The sequence below is a fragment of the Bidens hawaiensis genome, unplaced genomic scaffold (assembly GCF_021521415.1).
Source record: "Bidens hawaiensis isolate Kalapana, Puna unplaced genomic scaffold, B.hawaiensis_p1.1 tig00009014_1, whole genome shotgun sequence".
Taxonomy (NCBI): Eukaryota; Viridiplantae; Streptophyta; class Magnoliopsida; order Asterales; family Asteraceae; genus Bidens; species Bidens hawaiensis.
The window spans coordinates 603,028-623,306 of NW_027491657.1; the positions used below are offsets into that span (position 1 = coordinate 603,028).

The window sequence follows — 20,279 nt, forward strand, 5'->3', positions numbered from 1 at the left end:
TCTGATGAATCGATCTTTCTTATTTTCTTTATCTTCATTAGACGGATCTTGAATCAAAACATCTTGAAGTGCTTTTGGCATGGGCTCGTCTTTCAATACGCTTCTCCAGTATTCTTCTGGGCCTGTTCTTGCATCATTGACACTTGCAAGATACTCGTCAAAATGAAAAAGAGAACAATTAGAAAAGGTTAGACCAATCCAAGATTGTTGAATAGAAATGCATTTCCACATGAGCATGAGCATAATCACTTACCAGGAGAAGGGAGAAGAGAAACATGATTGCAAATAGAGATCTCATGATGTTTCAGTGTTTCCAAACGTTTGAGTTTTGATGCAACCAGACGTGTTCGTATTTATAGATGGTGTAATTTGGTTTGAGCAATGAATGCTTGATATTCCCATTAACGTGATATCTACTATTTGTTGTATTGACAGCAAATAATTTAATGTTCAAGTGAAATAATAAATATAATATTTTCATTTAATTGAGTATATTCAATACATTAGTGAAAAAGATATCTTATATCACGTATATATTTATTTAAACTTATGATACAATAATCTGTAAAAACAATATCTAGCATATGATTTTTTTTTCTCATGATATATATGAAAATAAAAATTACTTTATTCTCTTACATGATTTTAGTTATTATGCATGAGGATGGTCTCAGTATTAAAGAAATAGAGATGATTAAATGGACAGATGATCTTTTAGTAATCCAAATGATCGGTAAATATGTTTTTATGTATCTGGTGCCAAGACATGCCCATTCTTATAAAAACCGGCTTAAATCTAGAAGATTGGCCTTATAGAAGTATACAACTATGGTTACCTTATATAATATATACTATATAATAAATGGGTAGGTTTAAAATTCTTTTTTTAAAAAGTGGGGAACTAATCCTTGATCATCCATTCAATCTCTTTTATTTTTTTGGAACAAAGGGTGCTAGAAAAATATTTTTTTTTCTATTTTTTGCGTTTTTTTTTATTTTATAATATATTCATTTTTTGAAGGTTGTTCATGTTTTTATAAAAAATAATATGATGTACGTGGTGTAAGAAGATGATCAAAGAGTGATGAGTGGTTACCTGTTTCTAATTTTTTTTTAATTTCTAATTAAACACAGTCTCAGTATTAATGTTGACACAAGTGGTAGAAAGAAAAAAAAAATCGTAGTTATTTTTTGATAAAATAGTACATATTTATTTTTGTATATAATAAAAATGACAGAAATAAATATCAATAGTTATTAAGATTCCATTTACAGTTTATTCTAGTTACAGAAAAATTAATGCTAAAAAGTACATAAAATTAAAATAACGTAAATTTTGAATTATACATTTGTTGATAGTCATTTAATTTGGAATGATGAGGATATCTTATTCATTTGGGAATTAGCCCTTTGTTATATATTTATAAACTGATGTAGAAAATAAAACCATCAAATCTCATGGAGATACAGGTGTTTGCCTCTTTCCTCTTGTCTGCAGTATTTCTTCTTCAGGTATTCATCCATGAATTTTTATTTTTCTTTAATCCTCAGAACCCGTTATCAGAAAATATACCAATTTATTTATTTAAATAAATAAAAATTAATTAAATTTGTTTGTTGAATGTTTAACAGGTCTCCTTCGGAAGCCATGCTTCGGAAGTCAAGCCGAAAGAACGAGATGATGATCCCACTCTAAGTGTCTTCTTCAAAACCAACGATCTATACCTCGGCAAAAGGATGCCGATTTATTTTGCTAGAAACGACGATCCTAACCGTGCATATCTAGTCTCTCGAGAAGAAGTCGATTCGATCCCTTTCTCATCGAAAAAACTCCCATACCTTCTTAATTTTTTCTCGATCTCTAACTATTCCCCGCAAGCTAAGGCCATGGAAACCACACTCAACCTATGTGAACAAAAGCCTAAAGAAGGTGAATTCAAGTTTTGTATCACGTCATTGGAGTCCATGTTGGACATGACTCGTGGGATTTTTGGTACGGCCAAACCCAAACTGTTAACCACCAAGATTTTGAGTTCCAATCATACCATTTTCCAGTGGTATACTTTTGTGGAGAAGCCAGTGGAGATGTATTCCCCTAAAATGGTGGGTTGTCATGCCAAGGCCTACCCTTATTTGGTCTACTCCTGCCATGGGCACTACAAGGGTCATATGAATAAGGTATTTAAGATTGCATTAGGTGGGGAGAATGGTGAGAGAGTGGAAGCTGTTGCTACTTGCCACATGGACACGTCTACGTGGGATCCGGACCACGTGGCGTTCCGGGTGCTCGGAGGACGGCCTGGTTCCCCGGTGTGCCATTTTCTTCCTGTCGATAATCTTGTTTGGGTTGCATCTTCTTAAGTACATGGTTTGTCATTGAAATCGTAAACTGAATGAATAAATTTTCTTTTTTATACTTGTATTGGAGTTTAAAATTGTCATGATCATTCGCTTAACTACATTATGGAATAAGTCTATAAACTTTCTAAGATCATACTGCCTTGAATTCAAGGGTTACTGGCTGAAAATAAATAGCAAGGTGTTGACTGGTTCGAGGAATTCAAAGTAATTCGATGAAATTGGAATTTAATTCCTTTATATTGTTACGTTTGGTATGAAGAAATTGATAGAAATAAATTTCAAAGGGTCAAATTAAAATAAGAAGTATATAATCTTTGTAGATAAGAAGTATGATCTTTGTAGAAAAGATAAGAAATAATCTAAACAATTAATTTTGAATTTGAAGGATTGAAATTAGTTTAAGAAAAAAATAAGTATAAAACAAGAGAAAGAACAAAAAAAGAATTACATATAATTGTTAACTTTCTCTCCTCACATTCAAGTCACATGTCAATTTCTTCATCGTTTTAAAACGTCCATAACTTTTTTATACGACATTTTTTTAATCACCTTAATAATGAGCGTTTTTTTATTTTTAATACGAGTACCATATTTTTATAAAAAAATTAAAAAAACTTAGTGGGTTTTTCATACATTGTGTTATAAGTTATAGGCGTTGTGTTTTTTCTTAATTATGTTTTCGTATACTGTTTTTTTTTCATTATGTTTTTGTCATTGTGTTTTTTTCATAGTGTTTTTTCCATTGTATTTTTTAAATTGTGTTTTTTTTCATAGTGTTTTTTCCGGTGACAGTTTTCTGATGACCTTTCTAGTGATTGTTTTTAGGTAATTTTTCCAGCGAAAATTTTCGGTGGCTTTTTGGTGAATCAATAATAATATAATAATATAGCATGTGCATTGAAAATCAAGTAAGACTCACAAAATTTCTGATCATGCAATCCTAAATAATTAAAATAAGCTATAACGTCCAACTAGAACACTGCGTCTAATGTCCTATCTTATAGTCACGACTCTGATACCAATCTGTAACACCCCGACTAAAGTGGAAACGCCTGAGTGTGTCGTTCAAATTGCTCAAAACAATGTGACACTATTATGTGACAATATTATCATTGATTGACTTAATCTTCAAATACACAAGTTAAAAAAAACAGAAATACATGAAAAGTAAAAACAATTAAACAACTTGTCCATTTTATAAATATCCTAAGTTCTAATGTCTTTGCCATTTCATCTACTAACAAGTGTACCTATAGCATACATATAAAATAAAATCAACTAAACAAATAGTCAGTGAATTCAGACAAGTTTTTATATATATAAGTAAAAACCATACAATTCCATGAAACTTGTGAAATAATAGCGCAAGTAAGGGTTCTTTACACCCGAATCAAGGTCCTGAGAGTAAAGAATAAATGAAGGTCATTTCCCGTTAGTATCAACCAATGTACTCGAATCGAGGTCCCTTTTCCACTCGAAACATGATCTTGAGTGCAAGGGGGGCATGATCATACTTATCGAAGAAATCCATGCACATAATTTTGAGCAAGTAACAAGTAAGCACACAAGTCCATGATATGAATTGTAGTTTTGTAAATGAATAAGTAACCAATTGATTTGATAGATAATATATGTTATCCCCAAAATGTGTAAAAGCGTTAAAAAGGGGTGTAAGAAACTCACTTTGAAATTGAAACTAAATTTGAAATAACAACCGAAAGCGCGTTAAAGAAATTGAAACAATCGAACTTCACGAACTATAAGTAAAAAATACAATAATTAAAGATTACTAACGAGATTATAAAATTTAGAACACATTAGTTTTAGGGATTATGCATTATTTTATTGTATCTTTTATTATTCTATGGCATTTTGTATTAAATATTAATTTTAAGCTTTAACGTAATTTTAACGATTTAATATTATTTACTTGTTAGTTTATCACTAAAACGAGATTTAAAATATTTGAGGAATATGGATTTTATTGGTCAAGTTTCTATCTCGGAAACGATTACTTAAATATATTGTAAAGTTAATAAAATGATAAGTAATAATATAATATTAAGCGGGTTTCACGAACTTAACGAAAACAACGGTTGATTTTGGGTGGAAAATAATAACCTATAATTTATATTTATTTTTGTTTAACTTAAAATAATTTTATTTGATTTATAATACTTTTTAATAATTTAACTTGATTAATATATTAGATAAAAAAAACGATTAAAAATAAATACCAAAAAAAATGTGGTCTGACCTGGGTTAGAACCCGGGTCCTTCTGCCTATATAACAAGAACTAACCACTAGACCAGAAAGTTAATTTGTTGACATACTATAAACAAATATATATATATATATATATATATATATATATATATATATAACTTCATCTTCTTCAATCAAAAATCCTAGAACTTAAATATGTTAATCCGTTCATTTTTTGCTCAATCTTTGTTAGGGGTTTTGATTTACGGCTAAAAACTAAACGAAAACATATATTAATTATCTGGATATGTTAAAGATCGATGGTGAACGATGGTGCGGCCGAAATCAAACTTTGAAGATCAATTACGAGGTTATAGAGAGTATGTTAGGGTAAATTAACGTTGTGGACAAGTTTAGGTGATGATTTACGTCATATTTACAGTACCAATTAGAGCTTATATCGTTTAATGATCTTTATTGGTGTTTTAAAAATATTTTCGGTGGGTTACGACCGTTATAAGTTTTAGATAACCCATTAATCGTGGTTATGTCGCGTTATGGACGATTATTAAGATTGCCGTTATGGTCAAATGAGTTTACGAGATTTAATTTGGTTATTACGCGTTTTGAATGATGTTTAAATTTCGCCGAAAATTGATTCGCGGTTGTCGGCGGCGGCTGGCCGAAAAATCAGGATGGGCCGGTTTGTTTTAATTATATTATTATAATTTGAATAATTTACACATTAGGCCCTCCAAGTTTTATATTGTATTAAAACAAGTTTAAAATATATTTTCACTTTAATCCTTAGACTTTAAAATATGTTAATAGTTGTAATAAACAATTATAAACTTGGTTATTTTTATATTATATCCGGGTAGTTTGAAAATTGGTTAAACAAATACTTAAATCTCAGAGATTTGAACAAAACAAAATAGAAACGAGTAGACAATAGACTTAAATCATCATGAGTAATATATTATTGATAAACGACAAATGAGAATATATTGAAACGACAAAAACGGGTTGGTTTAACGAATACAATTACAAGAATATAATACATGAAACGAAACTTGATATATATATATATATAAACAAAACCGAAAATTTAAAATGGGTCGGGTTTTTGTGTTTGAAAATTAACGAATGTTACAAACACCGATCAACTCGTGTTGTTGGTTGTGGTCGTATTGAAATATTTGAATTTCAGGTTTATTTTTTTTATAAATTCTAATTCTTTAAAAAATCCATAAACCAAACACGCTCTCAAATTCAAAATCTTATCTTCGATTCCAATTCTAATCCTATTTTGTTTTGAAAGTTTCAATTGTAAATCCATTTCCTCTTATAAATTCTAATTTCCTCAAAAATGAAATTTGAGATCGAAAGAGAAAGAGAAAGAGAAAGTAGAGAGAGAAGGAATTATCAAATTTGAGATCCAATTCCTCTGATAAATTCAGTTTCTTTTTAAGGATCAAAGATTCAAGCAAGCACCAATCTCTAGATATCTATCTTTGATCAACAATGGTGGGTTTTATATAAAAAAGTTAAGGGTTCACTCAAAGATCCAATATTTACGTGTCTTATGATTAAAAGCCTTAGATTTAGTCTTTTGGGTGCTAAAAAATGTGGTGTGGACATAAAAAGTTAGAAATTTGGGTTGTAATCGGGCTATATGGGTTGATGTTCTTTCTACAACACTGTCTCCTACTAACATAAACACTTCAGCATCAAAAAATAGTCGTTGATAGATGTTGACACTCATTACGATGTGCCATATTGTACCCATCTACACTCCAAAATAGCGACATATCAAAATAAGTGACCCTTAAAGATCTAATGAGAGTTATGTGACATTGTCTACAACGTATCAACGACACTACCTAGCAACACTGTCGCGGAAATTGTGCCAACAGTTCCAATAAACGAATCAAAGACGATACAGAACGACGTTTTTGTTGCAACTGAAATAGGGCTTAGGTTTGTGACGACAAGAGGAGGGTGTGGGACGGGTTGATTGAATATTGGTTGGGTATTTATAGTGTTTTGGGGTTAGATTGGTTCGCGGGTTGTGATAATGTCGAATTGGTGTAAATTAGCCGTAAATTTCTCGATAAAACCTGTGATTGAAAGCGTGTTAATCAAATTAGCAACTCGGTGTGACCAAAACCTATGATTCTTGTCTTAAATTGTGGATCAAGAAATTAAAAAGATGGGGTGTGTGTATTGATGGTGGGAGGGAAAAAAAAGAAGAAAGAAAGTTCAAAAAAACTTGCAATATGGTCCCTAGAGTTTGAGTGTTTGGTTAAGAGTTGTAAAAACAAAGTTATTGGGTGATAATTTCACATATATAAAAGTTCTTATATCTCGTCTAACTAATAAACGAACTTGAGTGACGCGTAAAGGAAATAAAGACAAAACCAAATAAAATAAATAATAATTCGTTGTTTTTATTAAATAATGAAAATCTGAATAAAAATAATGATAAATGTTTCAGGTGTTCGAGTTCAAAGATTGATGGATGTCACATATAGCATATTATTAAGGATAGAATGTGTAAAGTATGAATGAACGATAACGTTTTATGAAACGAATTTGATAAAATGGTTATGCGAGTGAATTAATGTTTACGAAATGAATATGTATGATGTTCATGAAAATCATATGAAAGGCCCATAAACCTTGTACATGTTTACATTATGTTAAGTGATTGGTCTTACAAGACATATGGATAGATGATGACATACGTAGTGATGATGAAAGCGGTCATCGCCCGACGGGGATGTATGGTCCTGCGTGACATGGAATGATGATGATGGCAGTCACGCCATCGAGGTTGTATAGTCTCACGCGACATATGGAATGTGTAACTAATGTATGACATGCCAAATGTTTACGTTATATGATGTGCGATGATAAGATATGAAGTTAATTGATGTTATGATTTGTTATAAATGTATAAGTTAAAAATCACGCAACATGACTAATTTTTAGTATATACATCAGGTTAAGTGTGGGCATTCATGATTTGAAATGCATTGGTAGGCTATCGAATTGACTATCATTGGTTATGAGTTATTTTTAAGACAATTTAAGTTGTTTAGTTATGTTAGTGACAATATGTAATGTTGGAATGGTTTACGAGAAAGTTAAGCTTTCACTATTCACTACAATTGGTTGAACGTAATTTTCTCTTTAAGAACCGTGTCTTATGATTAAATTTAACCGCTTTCATTTTACTCGAATTATTATTTGTAACTTACATAAAAACATTAATACCTACCTAGTTGAGAGATTATTTTATAAGTACACTAGTTTGAGGCCCGTGTATTACACGGGTAGTTGATGAAAAATTTAAACTTTAACCATTAAGATAAACAAATTGATCATATATTGTTAATACAATTACAATTTACATTAAAATTACAGAAATTATATAACTAAGATTACACAAATATGTTACAAATAAGTAAAAACTTTCTTTTGCACTACATTTGTGATTGTATTAGTAATTTAGTATGTATACATTGTTTATCAAAAATCAAAATATTTAGTCTATGTCTGCTTGTAACTCTTAATAAGGTAACATATAGGTCTGCTTACTCTTGATTTAGCCACATATAGTTGTCTATGTGACAAAAAAGGTTCTCTAAGTACATATCAACTCTAGATACATGATAATGAAACTAATAAAAAAATATTCATCCATATAAAATATCATAGCTCATGATGTCATTTGAGAACATATGCTCATGTTTGTCCAAAAAAAAACATGATTATTTCAAACACCATATTACTTGAACTTTGATGATATAATTATTCTTATAATCTTTAGAATTTTAAATTGATTGATCATGATAAATTTGTTGTTATTAATATTCTGTGTATGACAAATTTTTAATTGACTTTATATTTTACAATTGAAAATTGTATAATCAAGTAACAAAAAAACTGCAAATTAAACTATAACAAAATAATTTGTTTCATTTCATATGAATATAATTGCCAGGAAAATAACAAATACATACTAACATTAAAACCATGTTCAAATTATAGTGATTATTTCGAGTTAGAAGAATATTAAAAAATTTATAGTTGCATAAAGTGAAGGCAAGGATTCTTATTTGTAATAGTTGAAAGTAGGGCTGCCACTTTTACCCGTAACCTGAAACCCAATCCAAAAAAACTCGTACCCGAACTCAAACTATCCCGACCTGAGAAACTCGAACCCAAGAAAATACTAACCCGAACCTGATCTGAAGTTATTCGGGTTGGTTTTTTGTTCCGAATTCTAGGTTTCAGGTCAACCCGAAATAAAATTTTAGTTTTAAAATAATATATATTTTTAGGTATTAAAGGCTAAGCCTTAGCCGTTAGCGTTATCATGATTTAGTCCAAGTCGATTGTTCTCATTCCACATATTATGAATTGATTGTTTATTGTTTAATATATTTTAGATAAACCATAATAAACACTTTAATTATGTACTAACCAACAAGTAACATTAGCATAAACTAAATTCGTTGTATTTGTATAGAAATAAAATTAATAAGTTAATATAATATTTGAGTTATGTAACTAACTGATGAAAACGATATTCTAGGTTTCAATATCCTAAATGATTTTTGGAAAAAAAAAATAATGGAATAGGATTGAAACAAATTTTTTGTTCTAAAATATCATATGCTTTTAATTAAGTAATTTATCTTATAAGACATATTAAATTAAATATAGTTAAATGAATAAAAAAAATATAAATCAAGTTATAAAACATATGTTTCTGAAGCATTTTGATTTGAGTTATGGAAGAAAATATTGAAAACTAAATATTGATCTTCTTATTGCTAAATCCCTTTATACTAAACAAAAATGTCGTATAAATAAATGACAGATAGTTCATATAGTAAATCGTTATACATATGAATTATAATTATAATATTCAACTTCAATGATTTAGTGCTATACACCATGATATATATAATAGGTATTCTTCATGTTTGTTATATTTATACAAAATGTTTGTAGAAAATTAAGAAAATACATATTTCCTGACTTTAAATGCATATGAGAAAAATTTAAATCCAAATTAGAAACTAATCTTATATAAAAAGTTATGCACCAATGTTCGAATCCCAGCTTAAAAACAATTTGTAGTTTACCTTACAAATTCAAATTCTTCAACAATAATGCATCTTTATTTTTTTTAATTGCAATTACCTATGACTTTCAATTTTTATTCTAACAAACACGCAACTTCAATTTTGATATTTCTTTATTTGGGTCAAGTTATTCTACAAAGGGGAACAAAAATGTGAAGGATTTGTAGCCACATAAAAAAACCCTTAAAAGTATAAAAAAAATAAAAAAAAAAATAACTCAAATTTAATAAAAAAATGAAAAAAAGTATAAAACATAAAAATGTTTCCACCGTCTTTCTCATTCTCATAAGAAAAACACAATGGTAAGTGAAAAAGTCGTTGTGTCTTTTTGTTTATCATTGTGTTTTGTGTTTCTTTTATCATTTATTGTCTTTTTTATTTGACATTGTGTATTTTTTCTTTATACTGTGTTATATTACTCAACATTGTGCTATATTTTGTTCGGCATTGTGTTATATTCTGCGATCTATTGTGTATTTTTTAGTTATAATTGTGTCTTTTGTTAATTTTCGTTATTGTGTTTTTGATATTAACATTGTGTCTTTTCATCAATAATTTCAACTTTTTTGTATTTTTTTTAACGCTAATGATGGCGGAGACATTTTATTTTTTAATTTTTTACGTTATTTATTTATATTTTGAGTTATGATTTTTTTATTATTTTCTTGAATTTATTTTTAAGGGTTTTTTGTGTGGTCATAAATCCTTCTTACATTTCTCATTTTTGTCTCCCCTAGTATTTTAACTTTACCCTTCTTTTATTTCACCACTAATGTTAATGAATGAATCGGTTAGTATTTACATTTAATAAAAATAAACTTAAATTTATATATTGAAATAACTTAAAAGATAATTATTATATATTGAATTTGATTAAAAAAAAAGATAAGCAGGACTATAACATCAATAAGTGACAAAAATAATAGTATTTTATTAGAATATATAGGTATTTAATGGTTATAAAATTTGGATATCGGTTATTAGTTAATGTTCTTTAAATATTATAAGTCAATTGTTTTTATTAAATGCTCCATGTGCCTATTATGCTTTTATGCTATATAAAAAGGATAAAAGAAATATTATAGTATCACACATCATCATGTGTTAAATACAAACTTATAATAGTAGTACACAACTACATATGCTTATCGTTGTTAAAATTCGTGTCCAAAATTACATTTTAGAAAATTAATTATTTTCTTTAACTTCAAGAAAGACTACAAGAAAATGATCCTGTGGCGATCGATGACAGAAGTCACCGTTATAGTCCCCAAATGTCGTCACCACATGGTGTTTTTGTTATTATTATTTCTACTATTAACAAAAATGTAATTTTAGATAAAAATACTATTTATCCAAGACTTTTAGAAGTAAGTACTAGTTTGTCATTGATAAAAGAAAAAAGAATGATGATCAATTATTAAAAACTCTTTTTAGTATATAGTAAATTAAAATAACACGACCAACGATTTTGTGTTTTATAGTAAAAGCAGAAGGAGAGAGAGGGTTCTTTAAATTATTTATAGTCAAATAAACTTTTTATACATAACAATAATTACAATAAAAAAAAGAAATATAACTTAAAAATAATAACATAACTTTTTAATATAAATTTTACGAAGAAGCATTGCATAATTATATATATAAATAATTATTATTGGATTTTGGTGCCACAAAATGCTCCTCAATAGACAACAGTGACGGATCCAGAAAATTTAGCCAGTGAGTGTAAAAATAAGTTCAACATAGAACTCGTCAATTCAAACTAAAACAAGTCAAACCAAAATGGGTTGGGTTAAACCGAAACGAGTCGAGTAAAAAATTTACATTAAACAAACTACGTATAGAAAAGTAAACAATAAATTTCATTAAAGGTAAACAAAATACATATTACAACTGTAACACCGCGTCTTGTACCCTATTAAATTTAAGCCTAAATATACTAACTTAGAAAGTATAAGGACCAAAAATGAACATTTTGAAAACTTCACCCATCGCGATACGCGACGGGGTATACTTAAGACCATCGCGTAGCGCGATGGCCTTGCTGAGTCAGTGGACACGTGGCACGATATGACAGGCCACGTGTCACAAGCTGGTAAGGCGGCGTTAAATTGCGGCGCCGTGGTACGCGACGGGGTAAAGGAACCCATCGCGTACCGCGATGGGGTCCCGAATCAGCCTATAAAAGGGGGTGACGGGTATTGAGCTCTCCTCATCCCATCACACCTCCATTTACACACACTTAACCTCGAAAGGCGTGCCCCATTGCCATACCAAGCCGACGTGTCGTTTTCTCGTAGTTCGTGCAAGGAACGAAGTTATAATCAAGCTAGCAATCGTATAATCGAGTAGATCAAGATCCTGCATTTTTCTTATTATTAATCTAAGTATCCAATCTAAGGTAGGAGTTATGTTTAAGTTATTTGAATTATAGCTTAGACGATCAATCAAGGCTATGGCCTTTAACCTTGAAAGGTTTTCATAAACATTCTAAAATCATTCATAAACAAGTTTTCATAAACGTTACTTCATAACTAAGTAATGTTAATCAAAAATATATATTGACGGGCATGTAGTAACTGTAAGGGTGATATCATTAGTAGTAAGTTTCTTGCCTAAGGAAAAGTAATTCGTACAAATCCCAATCAACCAAGGGACCCGTTTACTTACCTGGAGAAACTTACCAACGTGTTATGACCTATAACCCAAAGCATGCTACATCAAACGTCACATAAAAACTAAGTGTTTTCAATTACAATCAAAGATTAACGATTTCAAGGTTAAGCTTAACAATCATAGCTTAATCAAAACATCATTCAAGTATTTATACAAACCTATTATGTATAGGTTAATATCATTCTCAATCAATCAATTAGTCAAGGTTTTCCAACACCGACGGTACAGGTGAATACGTCAACCTTTTCAATCAGTCAAATATATTTATACTCAATGAGACGAACGGGTGTTTGTTTTAACGAGTCAATCAATGTCTACATGAGATCATGAAATCTCTAAAACGTTATAATACAAAGTAGAGAATAAAATCAACTCAGACCGAATACGCATGTGTCTGGATCCAAACATAACTGTTAAAGCTCAATCAATCAATCGAAGGCAAGGTAGCCGTGAGCTTAAACGGTCATGACCAGTTCTCTGTTCAGGGCCGTTTAGCTCGGAGAATACCGTTATGTGTGTAGGGCAGTGGTACATATACCGGAAGTAGTAATGCTTCCGCTGAGTTCTCAAGAAAACTATGTTTGTATTATAATCGTCATTCAAAAATGTTTTATTGAGTCATACGTGTTCACCAGCATATAGCTGACGTATTTTTCCAACCCATTGCAGGTAATTAAGCATAAGTAGCATTAACAAGGATTGAAGTCTCAATGAAGATAGAGACGCGTACAAGATGGCTCCGTTTTGACAAACTAAATCCTTGTAATAAGAAACGTATCTTTTGTAAACTAATACTCGGGTATTTAATTCCCGAGTAGATTTTCAATGTAAATTAATATTATATTCAAACCTAAAGTCTTCCTCTAAAATTAACATATAAAACTCTGATATATTTACAAAACAGGTACCAACTTGTGGTCACACGTCTATGCCCTAAGTAGGGGTGTGATAGGTTGGTATCGGAGCCATCGGTTTCAGCAAATTAGGTATTTAAACATTAGTACCTAAGCTTTAACCTTAAAGTTATTATTATTATTCGTAGGGATAAGATAGGATTGGTAAACTTCCTATCCCTAATCTAACTCCATGCAGATGTCTTATATTAATTACCTTGGTCATAGACACCGAGTAGCAATCCGATCAAAACCGACAATCAACTACGAACCATCCGATATGGAGAGTAGTAATAGTTATTATACTAGCTTTTTCAATCACAATCAACCGATCATTCCGATGTTACCATATGGGAGCCAACCTGTGTATCTCCCAGGAAGTCAGCAATGCCCAATCGAAATATCCGACAACACTGCTGACAATAATCCCCAGTACTACCCATCTGATAATCCCACGTATCATCCTTCCGAGGAACAGGAAGTAAAGAGTAAGATCAAACAGGAGACTGAATCCGAATCATCTAGCTGGATGAATTGTCACTCTGATCAAAGGAGATGGCAATTCGGATCACCACCTTTGAACTATCAATACCAAATTCCACCTACCACTGCAGAACCAAGTTGTAAGCCAAAGATGAGGGTCATCTTACCATACAAAAAGAGATTAGTTCAATCACCAATCAAGAATCCTTATGAATCGGAGGGAGAACCCGAGGAAAAGGAGGATCCAGAGGAAGAAAATCTTTGTTTTCCTCCTTATAATGGACCAAGACCTTCAATATCACAACAAGCTAATGAAATCCGCGAGGAAGCAAATCTCATCAAGGAATTTTACACTACCAATATTCCCGATGAAGAAATGCATACAAGTAATTGATTTGAGTTATGAAGTTGTGGAAGAAAAGACCAAACTTATGGCTGAAAAAGACAAACAGATAGCTGATTATCAAGTGAAAGTGGTGGAACTAAATAGAAAACTTGTACAGTTTAGGAATTCTTCTATGATGCTAAATCATGTCCTAAGTGATCAACGTTCCCCGATCAACAAAGGGGGAATTGGATTCTCTGAGGTTCCACCACCTTATAATAACAACTATTCCTATAATCCCAGTAATCAGCCACCTGTTTGTGTTCAGACTGATCGGACCATATCGGGTACTATAAACATGGACATAGCACCCGATAAGGTTCAGTTAAGCAAAACCTCCGTTAATCCAGTCAACCTTGAAGAGGTAGACAAGACAGTTAACGAACCGGTTCAGAAAAATTCTCCTGTTACCGATCAAGAGTCCCAGTCTAGTAGTAAGTCTGTCAACACTAATAGAGTGGATGATGAAGTTGTTTTACTGAAAAGGGGATCAAATGACACCTTTGGCGAAAAGAAACCTTCTTTAAACCCTGTCGTTCCCCCTATGTGAAACAAAATGTCAGTAAACCAACCTCATCTTCTGAAGCTACTCCTGATAAAGGTGTTCAGATGAACACAGGAATATTGAATAAGAGTTGCTTTAGATGTCATAACAAGGGACACGTCGTCAGTACCTGTCTCCTGAGAAGAAAGAGAGCTAAGAGTATGAGACCAAACCTGTTTGAGAATAAAACGAAACCTAAAACTGGTGTTCGAACTATAGTCAATTCCACTAACATCAAACCATGGATCAATCCAAGATTTCAAAGAAATCAACCTCGTTTTTTCCCGATTAACTATAAAACCCGTAACTTTGAGTCGACTGAAAGTTTTAATACTTGAAATTCAGGTATTTTTGATGTTGTTTAATAGGTTTGATCACCCCAAGACCGGAAGGTCTTGGGTCCCCCGCTTTTAATTTTTTTCCTTAAAATGTGCAGGGACAATCTAAAAAACTGTGAACAACAGGTGGGTTGTCGACAATGGCTGTTCCCGACACATGACAGGTAACAAAAAATTGTTACTTGACTGGAAGGCTGTAAAAGGAGGTAGAGTAAGTTTTGCTGGAGAAAGTGGAGGAAGGATTAGGCATTGGTACGGTTACGAATGGAAGGATAAGATTGGAAAAAGTAAATTTGGTGGAAGAATTGAAGGACAATCTTCTTAGTGTTTCTCATATTTGTGACAAAGAATACACTGTGCACTTTACAAAGGACGAAGCCTTAGTGCTTTATCCTGGCTTCATGATTCCAGAAAGTTGGATTGTCATGAAAGCTCCAAGAGAGAAGAATACCTATGTAATGGACATGAGGTCCACCAAGATAGAAATAAAAGAATCATGTCTTTTTTCTAAAGCAACAGAATCTGAATCTGAGTTGTGGAACCGAAGAATGGGACACATCCATCTACGTAAAATGAATTACATTGTCAAGAATGGGTTGGTACTGGGGGTTCCATTGAAGAATTTCAACTTTGAAGATAAATGTCTGTCATGCAAGAATGGAAAACAGCACAAGAATCCGCATCACTCCAAGCTAATTAATTCGATTATCACTCCTCTAGACCTGCTCCACATGGATCTATTTGGTTCCATAAATGTTAGAAGTTTGGGTGGGACGTCTTATTGTTTAATAGTAACCGATGACTACTCCCGATACTCATGGGTGTATTTTCTGAAAGCTAAGGATGAGACAGTGCATTTGGTGATTAACTTGATTACCAAGGTGGAGAACGTCATTGGAGGAAAAGTCAAATTCATCAAAAGTGATAACGGGACGGAGTTCAAGAATTATCAAATGGAGATGTTTTATCAGCAGAAAGGGATTAGCATCAGTTCAGTGCACCATACACTCCACAACAGAATGGAGTAGCCGAGAGAAAGAATAGAACGCTAATCAAAGGAGCCAGGACAATGCTGGCAGATGCTAAGCTTCCAGCGGTGTTCTGGGCTGAGGTTGTCGCTACAGCCTGCTATATCCTTAATCATGTTTTAATTGTTACAAGATTAAACAAAACTTGTTATGAATTAATGCATGGTCGAAAGCCTAATCTGTCTGGTCTCGAACCTTTTGGTTCTCCTTGTTCGATATTAAAGACAAATTCAAAATTTGGTGAGAAAGCTGACGAAGGTATTCTCGTTGTTTACGTGGTTGGTTCTCCCAATAGAAGAGTCTTTAATCTATCGAGAAACAAGGTTGAGGTGGTCTGTAACACTAACATACCAGTTACAAGTCTCTAAAGCCTAGCATGGGACCAGATGAGGTTTTTGATTATGACAAACTGTTTATGGATTTTAATCTGCCTTTTTATGAATCTGCATATATAGAAGAAAGGATGGCCACTCAGATGTTGATCGATGAAGAAGAGAGTTTCACGCATAACTCAAAGGCTGAAGACAAAAGACAAACCGTGAATAGTACTGAAGAAAGGACTGTTGTCTCATATGAAGAAGAGTTCATAAATCCGTTTCATAATCGCCATAGCTCTAATGAACTCACTCCTAATCTGGGAGAAGACTTGGTAATTACTCATGTTCAAACAACAAGAATTCACAAGGATCATCCTCTGGAGAATGTGATCAGTAATCCGTCTGATGGAGTGCGAACCAGAAGAAGCTTGGATGAAAACACTTGTGTATTGTGAGCATCAAAGATACTGGTATTATTAACAAATGTTTGTATGCATGCTATATCAGTCAAATAGAACCGAAAAATTATCAGATAGCGTTGGAGGATAGCTCGTGGGTCGAAGCCATGCAGGAAGAATTAGCTCAGTTTAATAAAATGGAAGTATGGAATTTTGTTGAAAAGCCACACGATGTGCACACAATCGGTACTAAGTGGGTGTTTAAGTGCAAAAGATATGAGAAAGGGGTAATCGTTCGAAACAAGGCGAGACTGGTAGTTAAGGGATTTAATCAACATGAAGGAATTGAGTACAATGAGATGTTTGCTCCTGTAGCCTGGCTGGAGGCAATTTGACTTTTCTTAGCATTTCCGCTCAGAAAGAAATGAAGGTGTTTTAGTTAGATGTAAAAAGTGTATTTCTGAATGGGAAGGTATACGAAGTGGTATATGATGTGCGTGCGCATGCGTCTTAAAATATGATGGGTTGGATATTTAGCTTTTGCACAAGATCGTGTTTTAAATTTATAAAAGTGATTTATACAAAGACTAAACACACACAAAATAGGCAAGTGTACCTATCGTATATGTAGAATAGTATTGGTAAGAACCAAGTATCGATCCGTGGACACAAAGGTTTCTAATAGTAAATCGTTGTTTTGCTTTAATCGGAGGTTTTAATCATTTTTGGGGTTAATTTTTAACTTTTTATAAAATATAAAGACTTATATATATAATATATAGGTGACCAAGACAAGAGATTCTAAACGAGTTGTTCAATTATGCGAAGGTTACCATCTAAGATCAAGAATCCACTCTATTTTAGCATTTATAATTAAAATTTGGACACGTGATAAACTTGCCATAGCAATATATGATAGATAGCTCCTTAAACCTTAAGTGAGCATCTTTGGCACTAAGGAGATAGCATGCGCATTTTAAAGTCCACCCTTTCCTAATGTCATTTCATCTCAATGATGTCAATTTAAGTTGGCAAGTAGTTTCGTAAAGTAGAAAGATTAGGATTGACTTCAATTTCTAAATACCAATTCTAACAACTTCGGGCGGTTGTAGTTTAGTTACACAACCTCCCCTTGGTTGATTTATGTAGGTTATAATTACACATTCAATTAACATATGATTTCTTTAACTAAAATGATATCCTAAGCAAAGCCATTTTCGGATTACCAAGACTTAGAGAAATACATCATAACTTATATCTCATCATTTCTAAGTACAATATAAGGATCCATGTTTTGTTAATGTATCAAAGTATTTCTATCTTTCAAGAACATGAATTGATCATGAACGATTGCCAATAGAATTGACAACCACCAACTTTGAATTAGTGATTTAAGATGGTGAAACATTTCTCATCAAAAGATAATTGTAATCTAACCATGTACTTTACTAGACTACATTACATGTCTTGATTAATTATCAAGTAAAACAAAGCTTCTTCATAGATTTTAGATGGTAAAAGGAGTTTAGCTCATAATGAGCATGATGATAAACATTAAGATGAATGATGATAACAAATACATGATTAAACTTGGAACAATCTAACCAATTGTAGATGAATCTTCCTTCTTAATGATGGTGATGATGGTTGATGACGATGGTTGATGGTGATGACCTCCAAGCCTTCAAACTCTTCACTAGATCTTCAAAGTGAGTGTTAGTGTGTGTTTTTATAAGAGAGAGCCGAATAGAATTCTTTTCAAGGCACACCAAATGAGTGCAACATGAGCCACTATTTATAGGCAATATGGAGTGAAAAGCACGGCCCCGTGCTTAGTAGGTACGCCCTCGTGCATTTTTATGACATGTGCCAGATTTGTTTTGTCGTTTCTGAAAGGTAAGCACGGCCCCGTACTTCCTGAGGCACGCCCCCATGCTTTTTAGTGACATGTGCTGATTCTTTTTGTCATTTCTGAAAGGTAAGCACGGCCCCGTGCTTCCAAAAGCACGGCCCCGTGTCCAGCAATTCACTAATTTGTCTTTTCTTGTAGATTTTTTTGTCTTTTCTGAAAAGTGACCAGAAGCACGGCCCCGTGCTTCCAAAAGCACAGCCTTGTGTTTCCAAAAGCACAGCCCCGTGTTTCTAAAAGCACAGCCCCATGTTTCCCTAAAGCACAGCCCCATGTTTCCTGAAGCACAACCCCATGTTTCCTGAAACACAGCCCCATGTTTTGCTGTTTTCTTTGGTTTTTCTTTGGCTTTTCATTCGTTTCTTCGTTTGAGGCTTGGATTCAACTGAAAATACATTTTAACATGATAAGTAGTTATTTTAACTATATTATACGATAGAAGTTGCAGTTTTTAGAGATTATTTGATGCTAAAAAGATGTATATTTTTATATACATCAGTATATGTTGAACAACCTCCAGGCTTTCCATATCCAGACTTTCCAGATCATGTGTATAAACTCAGCAAGGAACTATATGGTCTACATCAAGCTCCACGAGCTTAGTATGCAAACCTTATCTGATTACCTGCTGGAAAATAGTTTTGTAAGTGGAAAGATTGACAGTACGTTGTTTGTAAAATGGAGTGGAAAGGACTTTCTTCTTGTCCAAGTCTATGTGGACGATATTATCTTCGGAGCCTCAAACAATTCCATGTGTCAAGAATTCGAAGCGGTCATGAAGAAAAGATTTGAGATGAGTGCCATGGGTGAACTAACCTTCTTTCTGGGTTTATAGGTAGATCAGAAGAAAGACGGGATGTTTATTCATCAAACTAAATATGTTCACGACGTACTCAAAAGATTCAAGATGGAAGAAAGTACTCCGTATGATACTCCGATCTGTGTCAACCACAAACTGGGTGCTGACTCTGATAGTGATGAAGACGTGGATCTCACTCAATATCGCGCAACCACAAACGGCTTTTAGACCTGACTTTATGTTTGCAGTTTGTGTTTGTGCACGTTTTTAGGCTAATCCAAAGGAGTCACACATGAAAGGCATGAAGAGGATACTGCGGTATCTCAAAGGAAAACTTAAGTTGGGTCTCTGGTATCCAAAGGGAGGTGAACTGGATTTAGTGGCATACACCGATTCTGACTACGGAGGCCGTAACTAGAATAGGAAGTCGACTGCCGGTGGTTGTCAGTTTCTTGGAGGGAGATTGGTGTCGTGGCAATCCAAAAAGCAGACCTCAGTAGCAATATCCACTTGTGAAGCAGAATATATGGCAGCATCATACTGCTGCTCCCAGGTTTTGTGGACACAACAAGAAATGCGAGATTATGGTCTGAATTTCAGTCATACTCTTATTTGCATTGATAATACTGCTGCAATCTCAGTAACTAACAATCCCGCAAAGCATAGTAAATTAAACATATTGACATTCGTCATTATTTTATACAGGATTGTGCTGAGAAGAAATTAATCGTGCTTAAAAGGTTGATTATTTGGATAACTTTGCTGATATTTTTACAAAAG

General features: G+C 32.7%; 1 pseudogene; it reads left to right on the plus strand.

Annotated features, from left to right (window-relative positions):
* Positions 1-1,458: 1,458 nt before the first annotated feature.
* LOC143530739 (BURP domain-containing protein BNM2A pseudogene) lies at positions 1,459-2,423 on the plus strand (annotated as a pseudogene).
* Positions 2,424-20,279: the final 17,856 nt, after the last annotated feature.